This window comes from Lissotriton vulgaris, chromosome 7 (genome assembly GCF_964263255.1).
Source record: "Lissotriton vulgaris chromosome 7, aLisVul1.2, whole genome shotgun sequence".
Taxonomy (NCBI): Eukaryota; Metazoa; Chordata; class Amphibia; order Caudata; family Salamandridae; genus Lissotriton; species Lissotriton vulgaris.
Window position 1 is genome coordinate 1,339,141,495 of NC_141695.1, and position 27,774 is coordinate 1,339,169,268.

The 27,774-nt window shown below is 48.6% G+C and overlaps 1 long non-coding RNA gene across 1 annotated transcript in view; it reads right to left on the reverse strand.

The window, feature by feature from the left end:
- Nucleotides 1-27,774, reverse strand: part of LOC147703650 (uncharacterized) — a 1,357,299-nt gene that overhangs the window by 675,667 nt on the left and 653,858 nt on the right. The window contains exon 6 of the long non-coding RNA XR_015297375.1: nt 17,692-17,715. This is a non-coding gene — a long non-coding RNA (uncharacterized LOC147703650). The remainder of the gene's footprint in view (nt 1-17,691; nt 17,716-27,774) is intronic.

Consider the following 27,774-nt stretch of genomic DNA (forward strand, 5'->3'; position numbering starts at 1 on the left):
CCTTTTGGTAATGCCAAGCTTTTTGGAGTTCTTGGCTTGCCTCAAGGTTTTTAGAAGCCTTTTCCATATACTCAGCCATCCTGGAGCGGAGACCAAGTACATAGTCCACTATGTTGGTTGCAGGCTTTTTGAGAGGTCTCTCCCATCCTTCCTTCACCAAACACAGGGGTCCTCTTACAGGATGTCCATACAAAAGCTCAAAAGGGCTGTAGCCAACCCCCTTCTGTGGGACTTCTCTATAAGCAAACAAAAGGCATGGTATCAGGACATCCCATCTACGCCTGAGCTTTTCAGGTAGTCCATGAATCATCCCTTTTAGGGTCCTGTTGAACCTTTCAACAAGCCCATTGCATTGTGGATGATAGGGTGTGGTGAACTTGTAGTTGACACCACATTCCTTCCACATAGCAGTCAGATATCCTGACATGAAGTTTGCACCTCTGTCAGAGACAACCTCCTTAGGGAAGCCCACTCTGGAGAACACTCCAACTAGGGCCTTTGCCACAACAGGTGCTGTAGTGGTCCTAAGGGGAATAGCTTCAGGATACCTGGTGGCATGGTCCACCACCACCAGTATAAACTTGTGCCCTGATGCTGTCTGGGGTTCCATTGGACCAACAATGTCAATCCCCACTCTTTCAAAGGGTACCCCCACCACAGGTAGTGGTATAAGGGGGGCCTTTGTTGTGCCACCTGACTTACCATTGGCTTGGCAAGTGACACAGGAGCGACAAAACTCCCTGGTATCTTCATTCATGTGAGGCCAGTGAAAGTGGGAGACAAGTCTGTCCCAAGTCTTATTCTGGCCTAAGTCTCCTGCAAGGGGAATCTCATGGGCCAAGGTAAGAAGGAAACCTCTCTGTGACAAGGGGATGACCAGCCTCCTGGTTGCACCAGGTTTGGGGTCTCTTGCTTCAGAGTACAGGAGTCCATCATCCCAGTATACCTTGTGGGTACCTGTGGCGTTCCCTGCAGCCTCAGCAGCAGCCTGCTGTCTGAGGGGTTCAAGTGAAGGACAGTCTAACTGTGCCTTCCCCAGGTCTTCTCTGGAGGGTCCCCCTGAACCCAGAAACTCGACCTGATCAGGTTCAAGTTCTTTAGGCTCATTTTCCCTCAGCTCTTTGAGGTCAGCCTCCTCTGAGACTTGATCCCCAACCTGGGGCAAGGGGGAAGGCAATGCCTTAACCCTACTGCTCTTCTTCTTGGAAGGTGTCTGGTCCATTGTTCCAGGATCCAGCACCTGTTCAGTGGGGCATCTTCTGGCCTGTGACCTAGTCACAGCAAGCACATGTGCTGGCAAGCCTAACATTTCCATGTGAGTCCTCTGCTCCACTTCTGACCATAGTGATGACTCCAAATCATTGCCCAACAAACATTCAACTGGGAGGTCTGAACTAACCACAACTTTCTTTTGGCCACTTACCCCTCCCCAGGAGAAATCAACAATTGCCATACTATGGTGGGTAGTGACATTGCTGGCATTGGTCACTAGGTAGTCTGCACCTCGTATGATCTGTCCAGGGTCCACAAAGTTAGGTGTCACCATTGTGACACTGGCACAAGTGTCCCTATAGGCCTGAGCCATCTTTCCATTTATAAAAGGTGTCTGCCTGTATTTGCCCAAAGTATTGGGACTTGCATCAGGGGATATATCCACATCCCCTGTACAGACAAGGACAGCCTGAGTGAGTGTGCCAACTAAGTTGTCATACCCCTCAGATCCCAAGGTTAACCCAACTAAGCCCTTGGGAGGTGCACTACCACTGCTGACTGTACTAGGGGGTGCAGGTGCCTTAGGGGCTGCAGTGGTAGGAGTTTGCCCTCCTTTCTTGGTGCACTCACTAAACCAGTGAGTTTCACTTTTACAGTATTGGCACCACCTTTTAGACTGGCCTTCTTGAGTCTTCTTCTTCTGCTGTGAAGCCTGACCCCCACCCTCTTTGGTTTGTTGGGGGCCTGTCGAAGACTTCTGGTCATTTTGCTCATTCTTATTATTACCCTTCTGGTCTGCTTTCTTCTGACTACCCTGGTTCTGAGTCTGGTTCTGCTTAACCCTTGTTCTGACCCATATGTCTGCCTTCTTTCCCAATTCTTGGGGAGAGGTCAGATCCGAGTCAACACAGTGCTGATGCAACAACTGGTTCTGACAATTATTTAAAATCTGTTCTCTCATGATCAGATTGTACAATCCTGTGTAATCAGTAACCTTACTGCCAAGCAACCAGCCCTCCAAAGCCTTAGTGGCACAATCCACAAAGTCAGACCAATCCTGAGACTGAGTTTTCTGGGTATCCCTGAACAGCAACCTGTACTGCTCAGTGGTTAGGCCAAACCCATCAATCAGTGTATTTTTCAGGACTTGGTAATTGTTAGCATCCTCAGCTCTAGTAGTGAGGAGCTTATCTCTACCTTTGTCTTCAAAGGAGAGCCACAAGACAGCTGCCCACTGACTCTGGGGGACGCACTGGACAGTGCAGGCCCTCTCCAAAGCAGTTATCCATTTGTGGATATCATCCCCTTGTTTAAAGGGGGGCAATATCTTACTCAGGTGTCTAGTGTCTAAACTCCTGTCCTTGCTCTAGGTAAAATGCTGCCACCAGTGGGGTCTGCCCCACTCAATTTCTGCTCTCTAGCAAAGGCAAGTCTCTCTTTGGCCAGGGCAAGTTCTTCCCTTTCAATCCTCAGATTGACTTCCCTCATCTTAGCTTCATGCTCTCTTCTCTGAGGGGATGTCATCCCTCTGTGAGAAGAAGTCTGAGAGCCATTGTTTCGAATGGATCTGTTAGAACCTCTGGATAGAGACCTAACTCGTCCATTCCCAATGTTAAGCCTGCCTGAAAGTGGCCCTGGGGCTCCCCCAAGTCCATTCTCATGCCTGCTTAAGTTGGTCCTGGTGAGTCTACTGACTTCTACCTGACCCTTGTCTGCCTCATCCCCTGACAACTCCTGTTCCTCCTCCTCTCCTTCACTAACTGTTCCATTGAGTTGGAGGTCAGGGTCCCCAAGGGTTCCCTCTAAGGGGGGCATGCTCCCATCTGGATTAGGAGGGCCTGTGCTAGAAGCCCTCCTGGCATCATAAGTCTCTAAGAGACCAATCAGGAATGGGATTATGGGGTTAGAACCCTGTTTTAGCTTCCTGGAGGTACACACTTGTCTCATCTCCTGGAAGCTAAGAGCTGCATATCTTGAGACGACCTGTGGAGGGTCAACTGACACAAGGGGGGCCTCTGAGTTCCCTCCTTTGTCTGACATGCTTTTCTAGTGAGGTGTAAGTGGTGCACTCACCTACACTATTTGTTTTCCTACTGATCCCTTGCTAAGAGTTGTAGTCAGGGTGTGCTAGGCCCTGTTGAACTACAACAGCTGGTTCAGTAGAACTCAGAGTATTCTAAGCTAAGTTATATGTACCTTGGTACTTATGTGATCTTTCAAATGATATTCTTAGGATACGTGTGGTAAAACAACAGCAAGCTCAAATCCCAACCGCTGCTCACCAATGTGAGAAGTTGGCCTGATATGCTGTGCTCACTATTCTAGTGATCACTATGTATCAGTCCAAACGACCCTTATTGATGATTGGTTCTAAGTCAACCTTATAGACCAGCTATCCTAGTAGCATGGACAAGAGCAGTCTTTAGGCTAAACTCTAGAGGGCGTGTTAAGCCAGCTGTTATACCATCACATATACCCCTTGAACACCAAGTGAAAGGACACCACACAAGTTGTTATGAAAATAAAAGGATATTTATTTATAACACAACAGCCCTGGACTCTTTATGAGGACAGGGCGCTAAGCAGAATACAAAGCTTTTAAAGAAATACTGAAAGTCGCACAATTTTACGCAAATGCCCGAGGGGCACGGAAAACCATATACTACAAAAGTGGAATGCGAAATTACTAGCAGGTAAGTACTACTCTCAGAAACTTTGGAATCGCTAGGCCTACAATGCTGAACCCTTAGATTAGAAGCAGGAGGTCTAGGAACGCCGTGTGCAGAGTGGGAACTCTCACGCGTAATGCGGGACAAAGTCTATGGATACTAGTAAATGCAAAAGTTAGTGTTCTCGGGCGAACCCGACTAGGTAGGTCAAAAACGAAAGTGGATCTAGACACTTAGAGAGTTGGTCTACGCTGGAGCACCGTGGTACTCGGTTTACCTAGCCCAGGGGCTGTGGCTGCATAGGGTTCAAGTGTCGTCGGGAATCCTCGTTGACGAACCAGGAGCCTGAAGTGGAAGTTGCTGGCAGGTGACCAGTGAAGATGTTCCGGGCTGATCCAAGGACTGGATCAGCTGAAGAAGAGTACCTGTAAGCAGAGGGGACCAAGTTCTGAATCACTAGCCAGTGATTAGGTGGGCACCAGGATGGCACCGGACGAGGTCACTCAGCCAGGCGAAGAGGTGACACTGGATTTTGCTGCTGCACGGACCAGGGGCGCTGATGTCGACCAGGCTGGAGGTCTGCGAGCTGTCCCACGTCGGATGTCTGCTGCTGGCGATGCTGGATCCGGTGAAGGAGGCAACAAGCCTTGGCTACGGCAAGCCCACGTGGCGACACAAAATGGCATCTTGAGTGGACCAGGAGGGTCCGAGGAAGGTCCCCTTCAGGAGGAGACTAGGGCCAGTCTAGAGGAGCTAGACCAGCGGTGAAACAAACGTAGGACGTCGTCTGGAGGGTCACTAGCCAACGGGCAAGTGACCGGACAACGTAGCAGCAACCCAGGAGCAAAAGGGCCCCACGCAGATCTGGTGGATGCTGGGGGGCTGGACTTTGGTGCTCGTGCTGCTTGGGGTTGGGGCTTCTCTTACCCCAGTGCACCCACTCGAGGGTCCCTCGGTGGTCATGCTGGTTCAGTGTCGTGCTGGTTCTGATGATCACCGGGTCCTCTGGTCTCGTCGCACCTACGGTTCTCAGCTGTGCTGTAGAGGCAGGTTGAGGTCAGAGAGGGCAGGGAGTCTGGGTCTCGTCGAGCTGGGCAGTCTGGTTCCGGAGGAAGGACGTTTCAGCTAACCGCAAGATACTTAGGTGGTGCCTGCTGCTGCAGGGTCACTACTCCTTAGTCACAAGGGAGAAATCTTAAGAAGAAGTCTTGAGTTCCTTTTGTAGAAAGTAGTTTCAGGATTCAAAGAAGATCTAATTTGGAAGGGTCCCCGCTCCCACCTTTATTCTAAAAAAAGGGGCTGGTACGGGACTAGGTCCTGCCCATGGGTGGGACCAGGAAGGGGGGTGGTTACACCCCTCTCCCCTGTCCGGACTTTCCCCAGCTCAGGGGCTGGTGTGCCCCTGGAACTGGTTCAAGCCGGCAGATGCATAGTGAGCACCGGGGTGCCACTTGCAGTCACCTTCCTATTCAACCCTGCCTACCTAGGATACACAAAACCCTGTCTGGGATGGTGCTAGCACCGCCCCTGACAGGAAACCCTTTGTCCAAGCTCTCCTCGCTGGAAGGACTCCCAGCAGCAGGAGGACAGACTTGTGTCTGTGGTGGCAGCATCCATTTTGTGATGCTGAGGCTCGAGTTAACTTTAACCGGGGTTCACAGTTACATACATGTCGTGTCCCTCTAGAAGGGTGGAATGCTAACCCCGTCGCCAGAATTGGCGAGGGGTTAGTATTCCAATTCGTATGACACCTTACTCGACATGTTTTGATAAAGCGATACCAAAGTTGGCAAATAACCGCGAGGATTATAATGCACTTAAGAGTATATGGTATGCGTTATCATGGAACAGCTATTAGGACTTGGTTCCGCAAGCTGCAAACGGGCTCAACTCATGCCAGAGCATCATCTCACATAATTCCAAGCACTCTGCCTTCAGGATTGATAATGCCTGCCATAGGAGTGACTGATAGGAATACATGTGTCCATTTTAGGGTTAGATATAGGAATACTATATCTAAAGCAAAGGCTGATTACACCACCTTGCCCCAGCTGTCGTGCAGCCAGTTGTGTCAGATTTGGATGGCCAGCCAGGGGTGGCATAATACATGCTGCAGCCCCAGGTAGGCCCTGGGTACACCTATGCCCTGAGTTACAGGGTCTGATAAGGTGGCCCAGTACCAATTGGTAAATGCACCTAAGGTACACGTGTCAATTTAGTGAGAGAACAGCTAGGCTGTGGGTCTGATTAGCAGGCCCACAGCCAGGGAAGTCGTAAACCAGTGAAGCAAAAAGCAAAAATCTGGGGTGATCATAGGATTGCAGACCCTACTCTCCTACACCCAGCTCAACTGAAACGCGTCCCCCAATGCTCCTTGCATCGGATACTGGAGACTGCAGAATGACGGGCAGTGAGCATTCTCGCAAGTGGCAAACAGGTCCACCCGAGGAGTTCCCCACATCTGAAAGATGTCGTGAACAACCTCTGGGTGAAGCCTCCACTCGTGGTCGGCAGAGAACTGCCGACTGAGAACGTCTGCACGAACGTTCAGAACTCCGGCCAGATGATTTGCCACCAGACAAATCTGATGATCCTGAACCCAGGACCAGAGACGCAGAGCCTCTTTGCAGAGACACTGCGACCCTACTCCTCCCTGCTTGTTGATGTACCACATCGCGGTCGTATTGTCCGTCAGGACTTGGATCGACTGACCGCGAAGGGAAGGGAGGAAGGCCTTGAGCGCCAGACGTATCGCCCGCAACTCTAGAAGGTTGATGTGAAGCAACCTTTCCTCTGGAGACCAAAGACCCTTGACCTCCAGATCCTCCAGATGAGCACCCCACCCTAGAGTGGATGCATCTGTTATCACCGTGGCCACGGATTGTGGTAGCTGAAAAGGCTTTCCTTGTGACAGATTGCCTTCCACGCCCCACCAAGACGGATCCGCTGCAGTTTCTCTGGATATCTTCACTGACTCCCTGAGATCTCCGTTGTGCTGATACCACTGCCTGCGGAGGCACCACTGGAGCGCCCTCATGTGCCAGCGTGCATGGTTGACCAACAGAATGCAAGAAGCCATCAGACCGAGCAGGCGAAGGACCTTCAGGACTGGAACAACCTCTCCACTGTAAAATAAAGGAATCATCTCCTGTATGTCGCGAATCCTTTGAGGAGGAGGGAATGCATGACACACAGTTGTGTCCAGTACTGCACCTATGAACAGGTTGCGCTGGGAGGGCACCAGGTGAGATTTGGGCACGTTTATCGAAAAACCCAATCTGTACAACAGCTGCGATGTCTCTTGCAGGTGATGAAGCACCTTCTCGGGCGACTCCGCTTTGATCAGCCAGTCGTCTAGATACGGGAACACAGGAATCCCCGACCTCCTGAGATGCGCAGCCACCACCGCCATCACCTTGGTGAAAACTCGAGGCGCAGTAGTAAGTCCAAACAGAAGGACCGCAAACTGGTAGTGTTGCGATCCCACCGTAAAACGGAGATACTTCCTGTGCGACTTCAGGATTGGGATGTGAAAATACGTATCCTGCAAGTCGATTGACACCATCCAGTCTTCTTCCAACAGCGCTTGAAGAACCTGCGCAAGCGTGAGCATTTTGAACTTCTCCTGTTTGAGGTAGAGATTCAAAATCCTGAGGTCCAAGATTGGTCGTAACCTGCCATCCTTCTTGGGGATCAGGAAATATCGGGAGTAGCACCCCTGACCCCTCTCCTGCTCCGGGACCACCTCTATCGCACCTTTTCTGAACAGAGCCAGAACTTCTTCCTGCAGGCGAAGCAGGTGGTCCTCCTAACAATAACCCTGGCAAGGAGGGTAATTGGGAGGGAACTCCTGGAAAGGAAGTGCATACCCATTTTCTACGAGATTGAGAACCCAAAGATCTGATGTAACCGATTCCCAATCCAGTAGAAAATGAGTAAGCCGACCCCCTACCGGACCCACATGATCCAGAATGGCGGATTTAGGGCTGCTTTGCTGTTGAGGGAGGGGGTTGATTATTAGAGGAAGAGGAGGAGGAGGAGGCCTGGCGACCACGAGCACGTCCCCTTTGTTTTCCTCTGTATGTCTTATACAGAGGGTTCTGTCGCTGCTGCTGCTGATGATCTTGTTTATAGGAACGAAAAGTGGATCTGCCAAATCCCCTAAATTTCCTAGTTGCAGAACCCCTTGCCTGAAGGCCCAAAGACCTCGCCGTCGCCCGGCTGTCCTTGAATCTCTCCAGGGCCACATCCGCTTTCTTACCAAAGAGGCCTGTCCCATCAAATGGCAAGTCCAACAAGGTAGAAAGAAGAACACGAAAGGGGTGTTCCCTAAATGCCAGGAGGACACAGTTCTACTCATACATTCAACTAGCCCACACAACCACAAGGAGAATTTATTTATTCAAAAATATTTTAATTTTTTTTAATATAGAGCATTTTCATAGAAAACTAATTTCATTTGAACAGTGTAGCAACATCTGTTAAACATTTCATCATTAAATACAGGACTTAGGTTAAAAAACTAGGACACACCAAAATGATTCAAAAAAGGCACAAAGTACATTCACTCCTTCACTCAAACACACTTCTTGTACAACCAGTTACACATACAAACAATCACATACATATCACCACACACAGAAGCGCCGATGCGCGTTTCGGACAAGTGCCAATACAGGCTTCCTCCATCAGGGCGCACTTGGGATCGAATTATCAGACATAAAGAATGACGTCTGACAGAAGGGTCCTCGGAAGCAGTCCTAGTAACAGCAAGGGCTGTAAGAGGGAATTCGAAAGGCCCTCAGCAGAGAGGCCCAAGGGGAGGTTCTAATAATTCGCAGCAGTAAGCTTCAGCGAGATCAAACTGGTGTAAACATTCACTGAGCAGCAGGGATTCGAAAAGTCGTTAATTCAGGGGCTTGAAAACGATCCAAGAATGCCCCAGGGGAGGAGCTGAAGAAATGCACCAAGTCGTAAAGGGGAAAGGTACAGCCAAGGTCTCTTATCGAGGATCTGTGCATCCAATAGTAAGCTCCAAACAGATAAAGATGCCAGTGGGGGGGACCAGGTAAAACAGATAACGGACCTTAAGTATCGATTGTCAAGAGTCTTCACGGTCGGGCAAACAGCTCTGAAATCCCCATGCTTAGGGTCCGGCTCCATAGAGGGATATAACGAGATAAGCCTGAAAAAATCTCCCGGCGCGTAAGGTTCAGGAGCCGTCAAAGTAGCTGCGAGCCTTCCTCTCCCTGCGGCGGTGGATTCCGCCGCCGCAGGGAGAGGAAGGCTCGCAGCTACTTTGACGGCTCCTGAACCTTACGCGCCGGAAGATTTTTTCAGGCTTATCTCATTATATCCCTCTGTGGAGCCGGACCCTAAGCATGGGGTTTTCAGAGCTGTTTCCCCGACCGTGAAGACTCTTGACAATCGATACTTAAGGTCCGTTATCTGTTTTACCTGGTCCCCCCCACTGGCATCTTTATCTGTTTGGAGCTTACTATTGGATACACCGGTCCTCGATAAGAGACCTTGGCTGTACCTTTCCCCTTTACGACTTGCTGCATTTCTTCAGCTCCTCCCCTGGGGCATTCTTGGATCCTTTTCAAGCCCCTGAATTAACGACTTTTCGAATCCCTGCTGCTCAGTGAATGTTTACACCAGTTTGATCTCGCTGAGGCTTACTGCTGCGAATTATTAGAACCTCCCCTTGGGCCCCTCTGCTGAGGGCCTTTCGAATTCCCTCTCACAGCCCTTGCTGTTACTAGGACTGCTTCCGAGGACCCTTCTGTCAGACGTCATTCTTTATGTCTGATAATTCGATCCCAAGTGAGCCCTGATGAAGGAAGCCTGTATTGGCACTCGTCCGAAACGCGCGTCGGCGCTTCTGTGTGTGGTGATATGTATGTGATTGTTTGTATGTGTAACTGGTTGTACAAGAAGTGTGTTTGAGTGAAGGAGTGAATGTACTTTGTGCCTTTTTTGAATCATTTTGGTGTGTCCTAGTTTTTTAACCTAAGTCCTGTATTTAATGATGAAATGTTTAACAGATGTTGCTACACTGTTCAAATGAAATTAGTTTTCTATGAAAATGCTCTATATTAAAAAAATATATATATTTTTGAATAAATAAATTCTCCTTGTGGTTGTGTGGGCTAGTTGAATGTATGAGTAGAACTGTGTCCTCCTGGCATTTAGGGAACACCCCTTTCATGTTCTTCTTTCCAGTATTCTCGCCCTCGCGGGTTGTTCCCCTCCTTGATATTAAGCCTTAGATTCAGGGCCCCTCTTCTGTTTTTCAATTTAAGTCCAACAAGGTAGACTGTACATCAGTAGAAAAATCAGAAGATTTAAGCCATGCGGCTCTTCTGGTTGCAACAGTAGAGCCCATAATCCTGGCAACAGAGTCCACCGTGTCCATGCCACTCTGTATTACCATACGGGCTGCAGCCTGAGTATCGGAGACCACTTCATTAAAGTTCTTCCTATCATCCTCTAGAAGTTTAGATGAGAGTTGTTTCACAGAGTCCATCAATGCATGAACATATCTCCCCAACAGGCAAGTAGCATTAGTAGATTTTAAAGCCATGCTACCCGAGGAGAAAATCTTTTTCGCAGACTGGTCCAATTTTTTAGAGTCCTTGTCTGCCGGCACCTGAGGGAATAAACCTGCAGACCTGTTGGAACCAGCGGCCTGCACCACAGGACTCTCCGGAGAAGGATGTGAAGAAAGAAATTCAGGGTCACCAGGAGCCACCCTGTAGCGCCTTGCCACCGACCTGGAAACCGCAGGAGCAGTCAAAGGCCTCTTCCAAACCTCCTTTATAGGCTCAGTCAATGCGTCAGTGAATGGAAGAGTAGGCTCTATTATAGAAGAAGGCGAATGTAAAACCTCCGTGAGGATGTTGGGCTTGTACTCAACAGTGGGCAAAGTCAAACCGAGCAAATCCGCAGCCTTCCTAATCACGACGTGATAGAGAGCAACGTCCTTGGATGGTGTATCCGAAACAGATGGCAAACCCCACTCAGGAGAAAGTTCCAGGCCACTAGTGCTTTGGAGGTCCTCAAAACAATCCCCCTGTTCTTGTAGCTCTCCTTCCTCAACCTCGGAATCCATATACTCCTTCTCCTCCAAGAGGCGCTGAGCCCTGCGCCTCGACCATTCCATGCGGACCAAAGTCGATGGATCCGGCAAAGACTCTGACGGAGCCGGAGCCAACGTCGAACGAGGAGCTTGAGGACAGGAAGCACCGCGATCCGAATCCCCACGAGGTCGATCCGGAGTCGGCGAAGCCGCATGCGAAGTCGACAACCTCGGCGGCGCCGTACCGAGCCAAGGAGCACAAGGCGTCGGCATAAACGGCATAAAGGGGGCTGGGGCGTAAGCCTGTGGTACGCCTAAATTAAAAGACAATGGACCCATGGGACCAACCGGTGCGCCAGTGGGGAACATTGCCCTCGCATAAATACCAAACATGGCATTTAGAAATTGCGAGGGGTCCTGTCCTGGACCAGGAAAGGGAGGGTACGAACCCAACGGCCGCTCCGAAGGAGGCTGATCCGGCAAAGGTGCACCCTGGTCCTCTTGACATTCGGGCTCCACATCCGGAGTCGGAGCTCGAGGAACCTCTTCTTCATCATGCACCGAAGAATGGTGCGACTCCAGATCCGGTTCCTGCTCCTGAACAGGAGAACCTCCACAAGACTGCATCGGAGAAGGAGACACGAAGTCCTTATGATGCTTACGAGACTTCTTCTTCGAATCCGAAGACTCCTTGCCAGAGTGATGTTTAGAGCGATGCTTACTCCTCTTGTGCTTCTTCCTCGAGGAGCTCGAAGCATGACCCGAAGCCGACTTGGATCCAGACCTCGACCTCTCTCTGGATCTTCGAGCGCCTGGAAACCGACCTCGAAGACCTTCCAGCTTCTCTTTCTTTCACCTTCGCAAGAAGAAGCTTCACCTCCCGCTGTCATAAGGCCTTAGGGTTCATCTTAAAGCAGGAACGACAGATCTTAACATCATGGTCCGACCCAAGACACCACAGACAATCGGAATGCGGATCAGTGATCGACATCATTCGGGCACAGGAACCACACTGCTTGAACCCCGTCTTCCTCGACGACATCCTCGACGAAGAAGAAAATCTCAAAAGAGAAACAGTTACACAAAATAGCAACAAGATACTCAAAGTATCGCAGAAGATCCCAGAAACCGTTAGCGTCGACGACGCGGAAAAAAGGGAACTGACGTCATCACGCCGACATGGGCCTTATGAGGAGTCGGTGACGTCAGACGGAGTCGCGCGCAATGCCGTGCTCCTATGACGTCGACCACGCCGGCGTGCTACAAAGAATTTTCCGAACATTGCTGGCGCAAGGGGGATATTCACAAGGTGAGGAATCCACAAGGCAGATGTATCTATCAGAAATGACTGACACGCTGGTGTCAGAGGGTCCTCAGACCCCTCCCAGTCACCCTTGCCCTCCATCTCCTGAAAATCAGGTGCAAAGGATGGAGCCGGATCATAGAAGAATTGCTCTTCCGCTGGCGTCGAATGCGGCGTCGAGCGACGCCGGATCCGGACCGAGGGAAGAACCAGGGATGGCACCGTCCGGGGACGGCGCCGCGGGCAACACCCTAGGGGTCGACGCCGACGGGGTCGTAAGGTCGACCAATGGCGATCCGGAACCGGATCCAGCGGGGCCCTGCGGTGCCGGGACCGAAGTCACCGACGAAGCCGGGGCTGAAGCACCCGACAGCACCGGGGCCAAAGCACCCGGCCGCTTGGCCTCCCAGCCGGGACCACGGGGCCCAAAGGCGCTGCAGAACCCGACGAAGGAGAGAGCGACCTCATGGCTATGAGGAAGGCATCGATCTCCTCCGGCGTCGCTTCCGGCCCAGGGACCGGCGGGTATGGAGCAGGCCGCGACGCCTGCGGCTCCGGTGGAGCCGCGTGGGCGGTGTCGCCTCTTCGACTTCTTGTGCCTCTTACCTGAGGACTTGGAGCCCGACTAATGGTGACGACTCGCCGAGCTTCGACGACTGTGGCCCCACAACCGGTCCCTTGACCCCCTCCTTGACCGGGACTGTGAGCGGCGCGGGCCAACTGCCGGATCTCGAGGCGCTTACAGGACCTCTCCCGCCTAGCCTTCGATGTCAGGGCCCAGCAGTCGGGGCACGACTTGTTGTCGTGGTCAGCCCCAAGGCAATAGCGGCACCAGCGGTGGGGATCGGTAACCGACATCAGTCATCGGTACAGGGCTTGAACCCGGGCATCCCTACCGGCACCGAGAGTCATAAAGACTCGAAAAGTGATCAAAAATGATCGAAAAAGTTTAGTCAAAAAATGACTAAGAATTCGGCTTTTCCTGGATCTGCGCTTGCCAAAGATGAAAAAAAAAGATCTGACGTCAGCGCGCGAGGGCGGCATCTAAGTACTCCGACGGCGTCATCACGGCACCAACGACGCCGACGACGGCCGCGGAGCCACGCTGCGCCTACCGACGCGCAAGGGTACTGCTGCGCAAACCTTTCCGGATCCAGTCTGACGCCTGGGGATATTCTAAGGCAGTGTTTCCCAAACTGTGGTCTGCGGACCCCCAGGGGTCTGTGACACATTCCCAGGGGGTCCGTAGGCAACAGTTTTAAAAGCACAGAAATGTTTCTTGTATATTTAGTAGCTTTCCAGCAACAATAAAAGTGTCAAGAGAATGCCTGTGATTAATGTACCTGTTGGAGAGCAAGGAGAGTGTTGTTCAGTGGCAGCTTTGATTTAACTAATGTAGCACAAAGGGTTAATGTGCCTACTGCAAAGAACGTGTAACATGCATCTTAAAAAGCAGTATTTTATGTGCCTAGGTTCGTGGTTACTGCTTTTGTCACAGAGTTTCTTTTGTTACTGTGCACTTCATAAGTGAGAATCGTAATCTAGCAGAGGGACCTATAAACTGTCATCAAAGAGCTGCTTGCAAACTGCATGGTACCAGTTAGTAACTTATATTTTGTCCCAGTTATTCATTATCCTGATGCTGCTAAAAAGATATATTTGGGTGTAAATACATTTTTAATGTTAAAGTCAATGCTAGCCACTGTGTTATGTTCTGAATCCTGAGTTTGTGCTTTTTCAGCCCTAGCACTCTTTAAACATTTTATATACACACTGATTTACATGTATGATTCAATGTCTCTATATGTGTGTGATGTAAAGTGCTCTGACATCCTACAAAGGTATGAGAGTTGCTATAAAAGAAATGAAACACATGTGACAGAGGGGCTATTACTTCAATATAAAATACTACGGGCCAGATGTACGATTTGTTTTTATATGCGTGAACGGGTTCGCGAACCCGTTTGCGCATGCAAAAAACCATTGGGCCATGTACATAGCCTATTTCGCGAGTCGCAATTTGTTTGCGACTCTCTAAATAGGTTTTGCAACTTGCTATTTGGAAGGGGCATTCCCTTCCAAATAGCGAGTCCCAAAAGGTATACACCTGTTACAACGCAACTTTTACAACTACCTACCATTACAACGCAACTTTTACAAAGCATACCATTACAACGCATTGCGCTGGGGGGCGCTCTAGGATAGGGAATAAGTTTAATTTACTATCCAACATCTTCCCTAGTGTCCACAGGGGACTGGAGTTGGAATAGTAAATTATACTTACCACTATCCAGCACCTCTAAGCGCTATGCGTTGTAATGGTATGCGTTGTAATGGTCGCGTTGTAATGGTAGGTAGTTGTAATGGTATGCGTTGTAACGTCATACATCCGTCTCAAAACCATGTACAAATGTTTTGCAGTCGCAAAACAGTCACAATTACCACCTACTTCAAGTAGATGGTAATGCATTCGCAAATGGGAAGGGGTCCCCAGGGGACCCCTTCCCCTTTGCAAATGCATGCAAAAAAAATTTTTAAGGGCAGGCAGTGGTCCCAGGGACCTCTACCTGCCCTTAGAAAATGAAAACAAAAGTTTCATTTTCTTTTTTTTTTTAATGCATGGTAAACAGGCTGCATTTTTTTCAAAAAAACTGCTTTATTTAAAAGCAGTCCGAGACATGGTGGCCTGCAGAGCCCAGCAGGCCAGCATCGCTGGGAGGGCTGGCATTCCCAAAGGGCTCGCAAATTGCGAGAGGCTCATTAATATTAATGAACCTCGCAATTGGCGACCCCATTGGGAATCCCAAACAGTGTTAAACACACTGTTGTACATTTCATTTAGCGACTCCCAACTTGCCACTCGCAATGTGTCACCAATTGTGAGGCGCTAAATGAAATGGTCGTACTTCTGGCCCCAAAATCCTTAGGACCTCATTTATGAGGCCTTGCGTCAGTTTTGCGCTTCCGATGCGTCACTTTTTGTGACACATCGGTGGCGTAAAACATGCCACCTGTTGCGCACTATTTACAAAGTGACTCATCTAAGCAGATGCGTCACTTTGTAAACCCCTGCGCTACATTATACCTGCGTCAGGTATAATGTATGCAGGGAGGGCGTTCCCCTGCAAAAAGCCTCGTAGAAGTGACGCAGTGAAATCTATGAGATTTCACTGCGTCACTTCTAGTAAGTTGTTGTTTCAAAATCCTGTGCCTGCCTCACAGAAGGCGTAAGATTGACGCAGGCCCTTTTTACATGGGGCTTGTCCCATGTGAAAGGACACATTACTGGAGTTGAGTCACTTTTGTGACACACTCCAGCAATGCGTCACTTTTGCGCTTACAGATACGTCAGAAATACTGATGTATCTGTAAGTCCTTGCGACATGATGCGTCATACATTAAATATGACGCATCAGGTATGTCGCAAGGAGTGCGCACTGAGAAGTGACGCATCGCTGCTTTCATGCAGCGATGAGTCATTTCTCATGAATGAGGCCCTTAGTACTTTGAGTATTTGTTTTGTGTGCACACTTGTGTATATTTTTCGAATTACTGTTTTAATGTTTGAAATTTAACTCATACAAATTGCTTGGGGGTCCCCGGCTTCCAGTGGTGACTCAATGGGGGTCCTCAGGAGTCAAAAGTTTGGGAACCACTGTTCTAAGGTAAGGAATCTAACACTAACCTATTTCTTTCAGATGTGAGAAGATTAGGCTTATACTCCGCCATAGGAAGCTGCAAATCCAAAAGCTCCGCAGCCTTCCTAATACCCGTATGATAAGGAGCAACATCCTTCGAGGGGGAAGCCTTCTAAAAAGCAAGGTCCCACTCCGGAGAAGTGTAAAGTCCACTTGCGTCACACAAGTTCTCAAACACATCTCCTGTGTCATACACTTCTCCTTCCTCCCTCTCTTCAGACTGGTACTGCTGCTCCTCCAATAATCTCTGCACTTCTCTCCTCGAGTGCATCTTCGATTGCAGCGTCGGCCGTGCCGCATGTGGCGTCAAAGACTCCGGGAGTGGCGTCGAAGGTGGATCCACTACAGTAGCCGGCGCTGATTGAATTTGAGAAGCTTCACGGGATGGAGCCGGGGATTGACCATACGGCATTGACATCCTCGGAGCCGGAAAGTGCCAGGACGACGTCACTGGCATGAACGGCATAAAGGGGGCCTGAGGATACTGATGAGGCACACCCAAACTAAACGCCATAGGACCCATGGGACCCGAAGGTGCACCGGAAGGGTACGAGGCCCTGGCGAACACGCCATACATAGCATTCAGAAAATGCGACGGATCGGAACCCGGCGTTGGAAACTGAGGGTATGGAGCTGGTTCGTGATCTGAACAAGGTACATCTGGAGTTGGAGCCGCTGGAGACACAGGTGGAGCTGCCAGAGCCGGAGGAACCTCTGTATCAGCCGGATTCAACACCATCTGGAGTCGGTGAAAATCTCAGCGTCGATGTCTGCTCTGGAGTCCCTTTATATGAAGGAGATTGAGCCGGAGTCACCTGAGGAGACACTGAAGGTGAAGGGGAAACAAAGTCCTTTTCTCGACGTCGAAGAGCAGGAGAAGGCGACCTCGACACCACAGCCTTCGAGGATTGGCATCGAGAAGCATGTCTCCTCTTCTTCTTATGCTTCCTCTTGGAGTCATGCGAATTTGTTGACTTGGACTTTGAACCCTTTTTTCTTTTCTTGCCTTGGCCATATAAAGCTTGGCTTCTCGTCCCTTCAGTGCTTTAGGATTCATCTTCCTGCACGAAGAGCAATTCTCGATATGGTGGTCTGAAGATAAACACCAAAGAAAATCTTCATGCAGGTCAGTAATTGACATTTGTCCCCCGCACTCCTTACAGGGCTTAAAGCCTGACTTCCTCGGGGCAGACATGACAAAAGAGAAAGAGATAAGAATTAAATTACAAATTATCCATTCGAAGTATGGAGAGTCTCAGAAAAAAACGTTAGCGTCGATAGCACGGAAAAAATAGAACTGACATCATCACGCCGATGTGGTCCTCTTATGGCTCCAGTGACGTCATGTAGAGCCGCGTGCCGAACCATGACATTGTGATGACCTCGTCGGCGTGGAGAGCTGGGAACACATTTCTGCGGAATGCTGGTGCAGGAGATATTCATAACGTGAGGAATCCACAGGCAGATGTATCCATCAGAAAAGCAGTGCACTGCATAAAGATTGATATAAAGACATTCAGTGACATTGACATTACAATATAGGTGCCCAGATCACATATAGCAGTGGTACATTTATTAAATCTTTCTTGTGCCTGAAATATTAGGCACAATGACAGTGGTCTGAAACTAAGGACTCCATTCAAACTGTGCTCACTTCTCTTTCTTCTGAAAGTGGAGAAATCATTTGACCTCATGCGGATGTGTAAAATGAAACAGGAATCCTCTTACCTGGAGGAGGAGTGGGTAGAGTCTCTAAAAAAAAGCAAAATGAAAAATAAGGATACATAATGCAAGCACAATGGAGAGTAATACATGAAAATTTGCTACCAGGGAAACAGATGACTAAGAATACAAGTGCACTGGAATTAAAGCACAGAGTAGGTTATGTAAATTAGAGAATGGCATTAACTGAACTTTAGCCAAAAATATCAGGTTACTTACCTTCTGTAGCACTTTTTCTGGTGGAAATAGTATCTACCTGCGAATTCCTCACCTTTTGGATATCCCAGGCACCAGCGATCATGGAAACTTTCTCGGAAGCTTTTGTCGACAGGGGCATCACAATGCACATGGTTCAGAAAGCGGTCCGCGTGATGTCACTGGAGCCATAAGAAGCCCCTATCGGAGTGCTGACGTCAGTTTCTATCTATTTTTTATGTGCCTTCGAGATGAATGAGTGAAACTAACATCAATATGTAATAATAGAATTTGAACTCTAAACCAAGGATGCATCCATCAGAAATTTACATATGAAACCTCATATACATACAGAATATACAAACAAACTTCCATTTGTTATATGCAGACAAGCAACAAGGTTGGAGGGTCACTGAGGAATCCACAGGTTGATAATGTAGCTGTGAGAAGTTGGCCTGGCTTATGCTGTCCATTATTCTAGTGGGAACCTTGCACCAGTCCCAACGACCCTTATTGATGATAGGTTTAAGACAAACTTTATTGAAAGCTATCCTAGGGGTAGCTATGGAGAGCAGCCTTCAGGCTAAGTCTTGAAGGAGTGTAAAGAAGCTTGGTTTACCAGATTAAAACCTCTTGAATGTCTAAATGAAAGGAGAACCACACAAGGTATAGCTATAAAATATATGTATTTATTACTAAACATTCTCTAGTAATCTCTCTGTGAGATTACAGAGCAAAGCACACAATTTCAATGCAATAGAACTTCAGTAAATAGCACAATATACGTTGAGCCCTAGCGCATACCAAACTATATATTCAGAAAGAGGTATACGAACCACGACTTGACTAGATACAAGGCCTAGTGCCTGTAGAAGTGCTGGGGCCACAAGGAACCACCCAAGGTAGTGACACAGGGGACCCATGGGGGACGCGTGCAGTGTGAGAGCACAGCAGCAAATCGCTGTTAACTTCAATCGGGAAAGTCGCGATGAAAATTTAAAGATTAAAGACACTTAGAAAAGGACTTTGAGCAAACCCCTTTAAACTTAAGGGGTTCTAGGGCAACACCTAAGGGAGCACCAGAGTACTCAAGTTACCTCACCCAGGGAAGCCGGGTGCATAGGTGTCTTTTTTGGTGTCGGGAATCATCGCTGATTTCAATGGCGATCTGCTACAAAGTGCTGCTGCAGTCGCAGTGGAAGTATACGGTGTGATCCAAGCCTAGATCAAAGATGAGAAGAACCTGAAAGCAGAGGGGACAGAGTCTGGGTCACTAGTCAGTGACCAGGTGCACAATAGACAAATGCCAACCGATGCCGGGTGATTCTGGTGTAAAGAGGTGAAGCTTGATTCTGCAGCCATGAGGACCAGGAGGCGTTGACCACAACCAGGATCTGGATTTGAGCTGTCCCATGAAGGATGTTGATAGCTGCGGCATCGGTGACCGGATTGGACCCAACAAGCCTTGGCAACAGCAACACACGCAGAAAGAAAAAAGATGCTTCGGTGCGGACCAGCAAGGTCCGGGGGACATACCAAGTGGTGGAGAGTCAGGGCACGTCTGGAGCAACCAGGGATGCACAAGGAAAGTCAGAGTTGTCTTCTCAGGGACCCACAAGTCAATGGACCAAGGATCACAAAGGTACCTCAAGAGAAATCACAAGAAGTCGGCTCACGGGACACTCATGGAGTGTAGGCCAACAATCTTCAGTGGAAATGCTGCTCGGGGTCGGGGCTACAAGTAACCTAAAGCACAGCCTCAAGGATCACCAAGAAGCATATGCACTTGCAAATGTGCACGGTGTCCAGGGGTTCCGGTTCCACGGTACTCACGAGGGCTGCGGGTTTCAGTTTTGCTGGGGACTCAGGTCAGCCTCTGAGAAGTCTGGAAATCCACCTCCTCAGCTGCAATCACTTTGGAGTCCGTCGGGAGATTCAGAGATGCAGACCGGTCAGATGCATCGTTGGTGCATGCCAAGAAGGGGAGTAACTTCTTTACTCCAAGGGGTACTCTTCAGTCATCCAGCGTTGTGCAGATGGTCGAAGTTCCAGGATTCAGTGTCGGAGTTTCGTCCAGGTGTAATCTAAGGTCCTGAAGTCAGGAGTTCCTCCTTTCTCATACCAAAGGAAGGGGTTGGACATACTGTGGGGACCCACCCATGGGAGGGTTTGGAAAGAGGGATGGCTACACTCATTTCCTTTGTCCGGTTTTGCGCCAGAGCAGGGGCTGGTAACCCCTGCAACTGGTTTGAACTGGGCTATGCACAGGGACACCAAATGTGGCCCCAGTGCAGACTTCAAAGCACTCTCAGAGTACACCCACCCAGCCCCAATACACTAAAGCCTGTCTGGGAGGTGGTGACACCTCCCTGTGACAGGAAACCTATTGTCCAGGCCTCCCCTGCTGGAGTTTCATCCAACAGCAGGAGGCCAGACTTGTGTCTGTGGCTGCAGCACCCATTTTGTGATGCCAGGGCTCTTTTAAACTGGCACCCGGTATAACGGTGTGGACATGTCTCTCCCTCCAGAAGGGTGGAATTCTACCCCCGCCTCCAGAACTGGCGGGGGGTAGGATTCCAAAGTGTTTGACACCAAACACAACATGTTTCCTTACAGCCATTCCAAAGTTAGCATTTACTGCGAGGTTATAATGCACTTAAGAGTATATGGTCTGTATCATAGAACAGCCCCAGAGAATAGATTCCGAAGGCTACAGAGGGGCCCTGCTCATGCATGGGCACCCTCTTGCACAAAACCCAGCACTCTGCCTTCAGGATTGATAAGGCCTGCCATAGAAGTGACTGATAGGTTTATATGTGACGTGTTATATGGTAGATAAAGGGAACCTATATCTAAGTAAGGGGTGCATACACGAGCTTACACAGGCTGCAGTAGCAGACCTGTGGTGTCATTTTGGAAGGCTTCCCAGGGGTGGCATAATACATTGAGGGATAAAAGTTAGATTTTCCCTACACGAGAAAATATCAGACATATATATTATGTTAGCATGATGTATTTATATATCCTCTATGCTCAATATGCACACTGCATAGCCTCTATTTGCTTTAGTTAGTAGGAAAAGGTTTAATAGAGTAGGCCGAGAAACTGTACAGACGCCATCTTTTCTCTGCTTGTGTCAGACCCGAGCTTAAGGGTGGGCGTAGTGCGCGTAGTGGGGCTCCGCGAAGCTCCGCGAAGTGGGGTGGGCGCTTCGCCCACCCACACACTTCGCTTAGCCCCACTACGCGCCAGCCACCTCCCTCCCGCCCTCTTCTAGAACGATAGTTTTTACTATTAAAGACAGTAAAATAAAAGAAAAAACACTTACCCGGATGCTGCGTCCCAGGGCTCCCTCTTCCTGTTGACGCGCTGACTTCTTCAGAGGAATGCGCATTCGCGGGTGCCCGCGCATGCGCATTCCTCTGAAGAATTCAGTGCGTCGACAGGAAGAGGGAGGCCCGGGAGGCCGCATCCAGATAAGTGTTTTTTCTTTTGTTTTACTGTCTTTAATAGTAAAAATTATTGTTCTAGAAGAGGACGGGAGGGAGGCGGGTGGCGGGCAACTTCGCGCCGCCACGGAGTGGGCGTAGTGTTGCCTTCTATGCCTACTTTGTGAAGCACGAAGTAGGCAACACTACACCCACTCCGTGGGCGGAGCGAAGTCCTTTGCCCAGGGTTACCCGAGCTGTGATCACGTGTACTCTGCATTAGTTGTCAGTTCCCAGTTCATTTGAATTACTGAGAGCAGCTGAAAGTAAACTGTTCTCCCTCTGTCCCGGGACTCAAGGTCGCATCTGGCTTTAGGTGCAATAAGCACATTCCTGGAGGCTCCGTGCCTACATTCCCGGGTACCAGGACGAAAGGGAGTCACCCCTCCTGATCTTCCCAGTAATAACTTAGTAAAGCTTTGAACCAATCATATGTGCCATATATGGTCCTTCCTAGGGGCCCAAGAGCCATGTGGTGTTTTTTCATGTACGGTGACTTCATGTGTTGACTGAAAGTATATATGTGCGGTTTTGAATGTATGCCAGCAGTCTTCTCCGCATACCTGATGGGTGAGGGTTGGAGAGGCTCCTCTATAGAGTATTTTGCATAATAAACGATTGAACTTTCTTCACTGCCAACTGACTGGTTATTTGGTAATTGGTATTGGGGCTATTGGTAGGTATAGCTCCTTATGTTATTTTTTATGGTACGTCAGTTGGTGACTCTGGTGGGACTCCGCGTTAGGGTCGTCCTCCCGTAATCGGGTAGAAAGGACAAATAAAGGGGAGCTCTAGTCGAGTGGGTGGACTGACCGGAAATTCTGACTTACTCCGCTCTCGCGTTCAGGGAGCCACAGCTGCTAGTGACCCTTCGCTGGAGTCCTAGGGGAGTAACCCGGGAGCTGACCGCGTTGGTCTTCAGGAGTTGGCCGTGGAGAATACGCAATTGCATCTGTGTGCACCAGGTGAGTGAACTGATTTTGGTGTTTTTGGAACGCGCTGTTGAGCGGCGCTTTGAAGCAGTTAACTGTATTGGATTTGGTGGCCGGTGTACCACGAAGGACTTTGGAGGTCTGACGGGGCAGCATTGTGGCTGCACGGGTAGATGCTCCACAGACTTGTTTTGTGAATAATAGAGACTCTGATCGGACGCCCTGGTGTGGCACGTGGGGTGCGCACCCGGCCAGACTGCTCTCGGAAAGGCCCGTGGTTGTACCTGGGTAGCCGTCGGGACACATCTGAAGTGAAGCTAAGGCAGTAGGCTTAGTCAGAATAGTCCCGAGGGTGAACCAGGAAGGCTTCGGGATGGTCTGTAGGACAGTTGGTGGTTGATACCTGTCCGGCGGTCTCTTGGTAGTCTTTGGACTGCTTGATTTTGGTATCTGTTGGTCTGGAATCTGAATTGGTTAAGTTCTCCATGAACGGGAGTCGACGGGCTCCGTTCCCTTGTTTGGAGAAAGAAATGTTGTTTTGAAAATTCTTTCTTGATGTATCTATGTATGTATTGTTCTGTTCGCATTTTGATCTTGAGAGTGAATGGAAATGTTGAGAATGTATGAACATGCCCATGTTTGAAAGACTGTTTTTTTTAACGAGATTTAACTGTCAAAGAATCAGAATGCCGTGCTTTAGCAAATTATGTTTTGGATGTTATTGTCGCTGAAAAGGCACACGTTTGGATGAAAGTCAGCCTGCCCCGCCTGAGGGCAGCCCAAGTTATGATATGTATGTTAAACATGGTATTTCATCTATTCTGTTTAATGCGCTATGGCATAAATATACCAAAGACAATGTGGAACTACAATGACCCTTAACCGGGTCTTTTGATGAGAAAAAGATACATTTCTTACAAGATCGATTATTTTCCAAATGAAGTAAGCAGGCTATGTTTGATTCATTAAACATGTGACAAAAGGAAGCAAAACGTAGGCGCATCAGGGAGGAGAGTTATGTAAAATGAAAGGAGGTCAGACGATTACACAGGAGGCTATAGCTTATGATAAATCTCAAACTAAAAAGGAAATTGATTGTACAGATAGACAATTTAGATTACAGGTGGATAAAAGCTACGTAACTAGGACTGAGCTAGAGGATGGGATAGAGGATTTATTGGATGCGTGTCCACCTCCCCCTTATGCTCCACAACGCATATATCCTGCAGTACCTTTAACTCCAGCCCCGGCTCCAACGGCTTCTGCGCCTTTTGTTTCCTCTTCCCCCGCTCCTCTGGGACCATCCTCTGTTTTATCTCCCCATAGCATTTGGAACGGCCACTTTATGGCCCGATGCGTTGCAGTCTCCAACTATGTCCACAGTTGTTTTATCTCCCTCAACTTCCGCTTGGGCTTCCCAGTCCTCGAGCACGACCCCAACTCTAGCTGACCCTACTCCCTCTTGTGCTAGGGGGATCTTGGCGCACAAAAGTTGTTTACTCGTTCAGCAGCAAGACTAGAAGAAAAACAGACGATTGCGAATCAGTCATCCCAGTGGATGCGCAATCCTATTTATACTTTAGCAGATGTATGGAGTACACTTTGAGATTATGAGCCTGTTATGCAGCAGCATGCCCTGGGGCATATGGCCATACGTCTTATTTCTTTATGGGAGCAGTGTTTCCCGGGAGGGAAGGCTCCTCAAGTGATGTATGATATACGGGACCGTGCTCATAAATCTGAATTAGGACTCAAGGAAGTGTACAGGAATGTTGAGGTTTTATTAAATTATCGAGGGCGGCTGTACTCGAAATGTCCAAACTGGGACTCTCAGTATCCAATGCGGGAAGCCCATCCTATTTATCATCCTGAAATACCATAGACCTCGTGTAGAGGCACGATTCCAAGAGCAATGGGTTTATACCCCGTGGAAAAGGAGTGAGGTTCTCTCACTAAAATCGCAACTCCCTGATCCTCGTAAAAATCCTACGGCTTACTATAAAGGGCTTACAGAAGCGGCTTCCTCAGCCGTTATAACCTTAGCTGACATAGAGCTATTTTTCGGCTTACTAGTCCCTGTTGACGTGTGGCGTCAGGTGCATGACCAGGACCATGCCACAGAGTTGGGACAAACTTGGGATCAGATCAAAGATTGGGACAAGGATCGAAAACCTGGTGATAAGCCAAAGCCCAAAATATTGGCCTTACCGGGTCGGATTATTACCTATACGCACTCCTAAATTCCACCTCGTAAGGTGGGACAAATTAACAGAGTGTAAGCAGAAGAAGGATGAAAGTGTTTCGGATTTCTTCACTAGATTTGAGGGGGTATTCATTGACTTTAGTGGGCAAAATTTGTCGGTGGAAGGTGGTATACGATTATTTGCTAATCGTTTTGGGACCAATTTGTTGCCAGAAGTCTCAACGCAGCTACAAGCAGCTGAGAGTACTTGGACCACTTCTACACCTTCGGTTATACTGAGCATGGCTCAGTATTATGAACACAGGGAAAATGAGAGTAAGGATAAGACGGAAAAGAAAGCAAAGGATCTCAAGACACGGGTGTTGTTACAGCAAGTCATCAGGAGATGAGGCAGAGAGAGAGACGGTAGAGGGTTTTGTCCCGAGGGGGGCGGGAACTGGACGTGGTAGAGGACCAGCTGTTGCTTTGGGAATAAACCAATGCGCTTACTGCTTGTGTGATCGATGGGACTGAGGGGTATGCCTACGCATAGGACAGCCAAGGACAGAGTGGGGGCCAGGTGTCAGTACCCGTTGATCAGCAAGGTCCTTATGTACGAGGGGGGTTGATGGGAACATCCGAAAACTTTCTAGTTCATACAGGTGCGATGAATAGTTCTATTTCTCGTTCACTGGTCCCGGGGGCTGCTCTGTCCGGGCAGAATAATGTTTTGGTGGGTTTTTCTGGAATTCCGGTGGTGAGCCCCATTTCTAAATCTATTCCATTTACAATTGGTCCAGTCACAGTAGACTCTCCATTTTTGTTGAACTCAAATTGTGGGGAAAACCTATTAGGGTTGGATTTGTTAAAGAAGTTGCATGCGAAGATTTACTGTCCTCCTGACAGTGTTTATCTTATTATACAATCTCCTGGTAAACATACATTGCAGTGTTTTACTAAAAATGAACCCCTCCCTCCTGAGCTCGCTGCCATCCCAGTGACACTGTGGGCCACCGGAGATACAGATGTAGGATTACTTAAGATTCCGCCTGTCTCCATTACTCTGAAACAAAATGCTTGTTTACCACATATACCACAATATAAAATTTCACCTGCAGGTGAGAAAGCTCTGCTCTCTATTATACAAGATTTGATAGATAAAGGTGTAGTGGAAGAAACAGCTGCCAACGTATGCAATAGTCCTATATTACCGATTTTGAAAAAGGCCCCTGTTGGCAGTGACCCTGACCATGTTGACACTTATCGTTTTGTAATTGACCTGCGAGAAATTATTAAGATAGTGGTGACGCAATACCCTGTGGTTTCTGACATCACTACTATTCTCACTATGATCCCTCCCACTGCTAAGTATTTTTCCGTTATTGATTTGAAGAATGCTTTCTTTAGCATTCCAATTCATCCTGATAGCCGTCATATTTTTGGCTTCTCCTTATCTGGTCGCAGCTTCCGGTTTTGTCGCGATCCCCAGGGGTACACCGAGAGTCCTAGCATTTATAGTCAGGCCCTGAAAGCATTATTGGATGATTTGACCCTGCCCCCTGGTAATGTGCTCTTACAGTACGTTGACGATCTGATGGTGGATTCTGATACTAGAGAGGGTTGTAAGGACGCCACTGCAAAATTATTGTCTCATTTGGCGGCTAATGGAAATAAGGTATCCCTTTCCAAATTTCAATATTGTCGCCAGGAGGTGACCTACATTGGTCATCTACTGTCGAAAGAGGGGAGGAGACTAACCCTTGAGCGTGTGACTACCATTTCTAACATGTCTGTACCTTGTACTCAGCATGATGTTTGTGCATTTCTTGGCATAACTTCTTACTGTCGGCAATGGATTCCTAATTTCTCTCTTCTTACTAAACCTCTCCTGTACTTAACCACTAAAGATGTGCATGAACCTCTACCTTAGACTGATGAGTGTCAGAAAGCTTTCGACTATTTAAAATCTGCGCTTTGCTCTGCACCCGTCTTGGGTACTCCTGACTACCGAAAACCTTTTGTGCTTTATGGACACGAGGTGGACGGTTGCTCGCTTTCTGTGTTAACACAAGGATTTGGTGGTAAGCAAAGACCTTGTGCCTATTTTTCGGTCGTGTTGGATAATGTCACCGGAGCGCTTCCTAGCTGTTTAAGGGCAACTGTTGCAGTCGCAGTGGCCATTCGACAGTCGGAAGGGCTCGTTCTGAACACTGATCTCATAGTGATGAAACCTCACACTGTGGATACATTATTGACTAAAACAAAGACCCAGCACCTTACGCGTGCGCGTCTTACTGTATACAAATTGACTTTGTTTGCTCCCCATATTACAATTAAACGGGTGCCACTCTGAATCCTGCCACGTTACTACCCCTCCCTTCGGATGAGAAAAACAATGATGTACACGATTGTATATTTCAGACAGAGGAAGAGACGAAGGGACGGGTAGATCTCACAGACATTCCTCTATCTGACCCCCACGGGGAACTGTATGTGGATGGCTCTTGTTTCAAGTTACCAGATGGCACGACGACAGCTGAATATGCGATTACAACTCTTTACACTGTAGTTGAGGCTTCTCGAGTACCCTATCAATCAGCACAGGCAGCTGAGTTAGTGGCATTGCTTCGGGCCTGTGAGTTAAGTGAATGATTGGGACAAATATTTACACAGATAGCCAATACGCCTTTGGCGTGGCTCATAGCTTTGGCCGACTGTGGGCGGAGATGGATTTTTTCACTTCCCATGGAAAGAGAATACAACATGGCCCTTTGATCCTTTGATTACTGACTGCATCGATATTACCAGAAAAGGTGGCTGTAGTTAAATACAGAGCACATAAGACAGTGGTGGATACCGTAGGTGAAGGTAATGCTTTTGCTGATCAGATAGCTAAAGAAATTGCCAAATTTAAAATGTCCTCAATGTTTGTGACTACTTCTGCTAGGTGGGTGACGGAGACGGAAATGTTTGATAACACTATGGAAAGTGTTAGAGAGATACAGAAGGAAGCTACATCTGCTAAACTGGCTCACTGGGAAAAGGAAGTGGGGAGATTGGGTGAAAACGATTGCTGGGTTGATTTAACAGAGAAACAGAGATGGGTATTGCCCAATGCATTAGTGAATGCCGTACTGACCATGGCACATGGCTCAGCACACATTGGGGCAAAGGGCATTTGTGCACTTTTGGACCCTGTGTGGAATAATCCTAATATCCCAAGGACTGCTGCTCATTTGGTTCAATACTGCATGGTTTGTTTACGACATAATCCTGGAGGTAGGGAACCTGT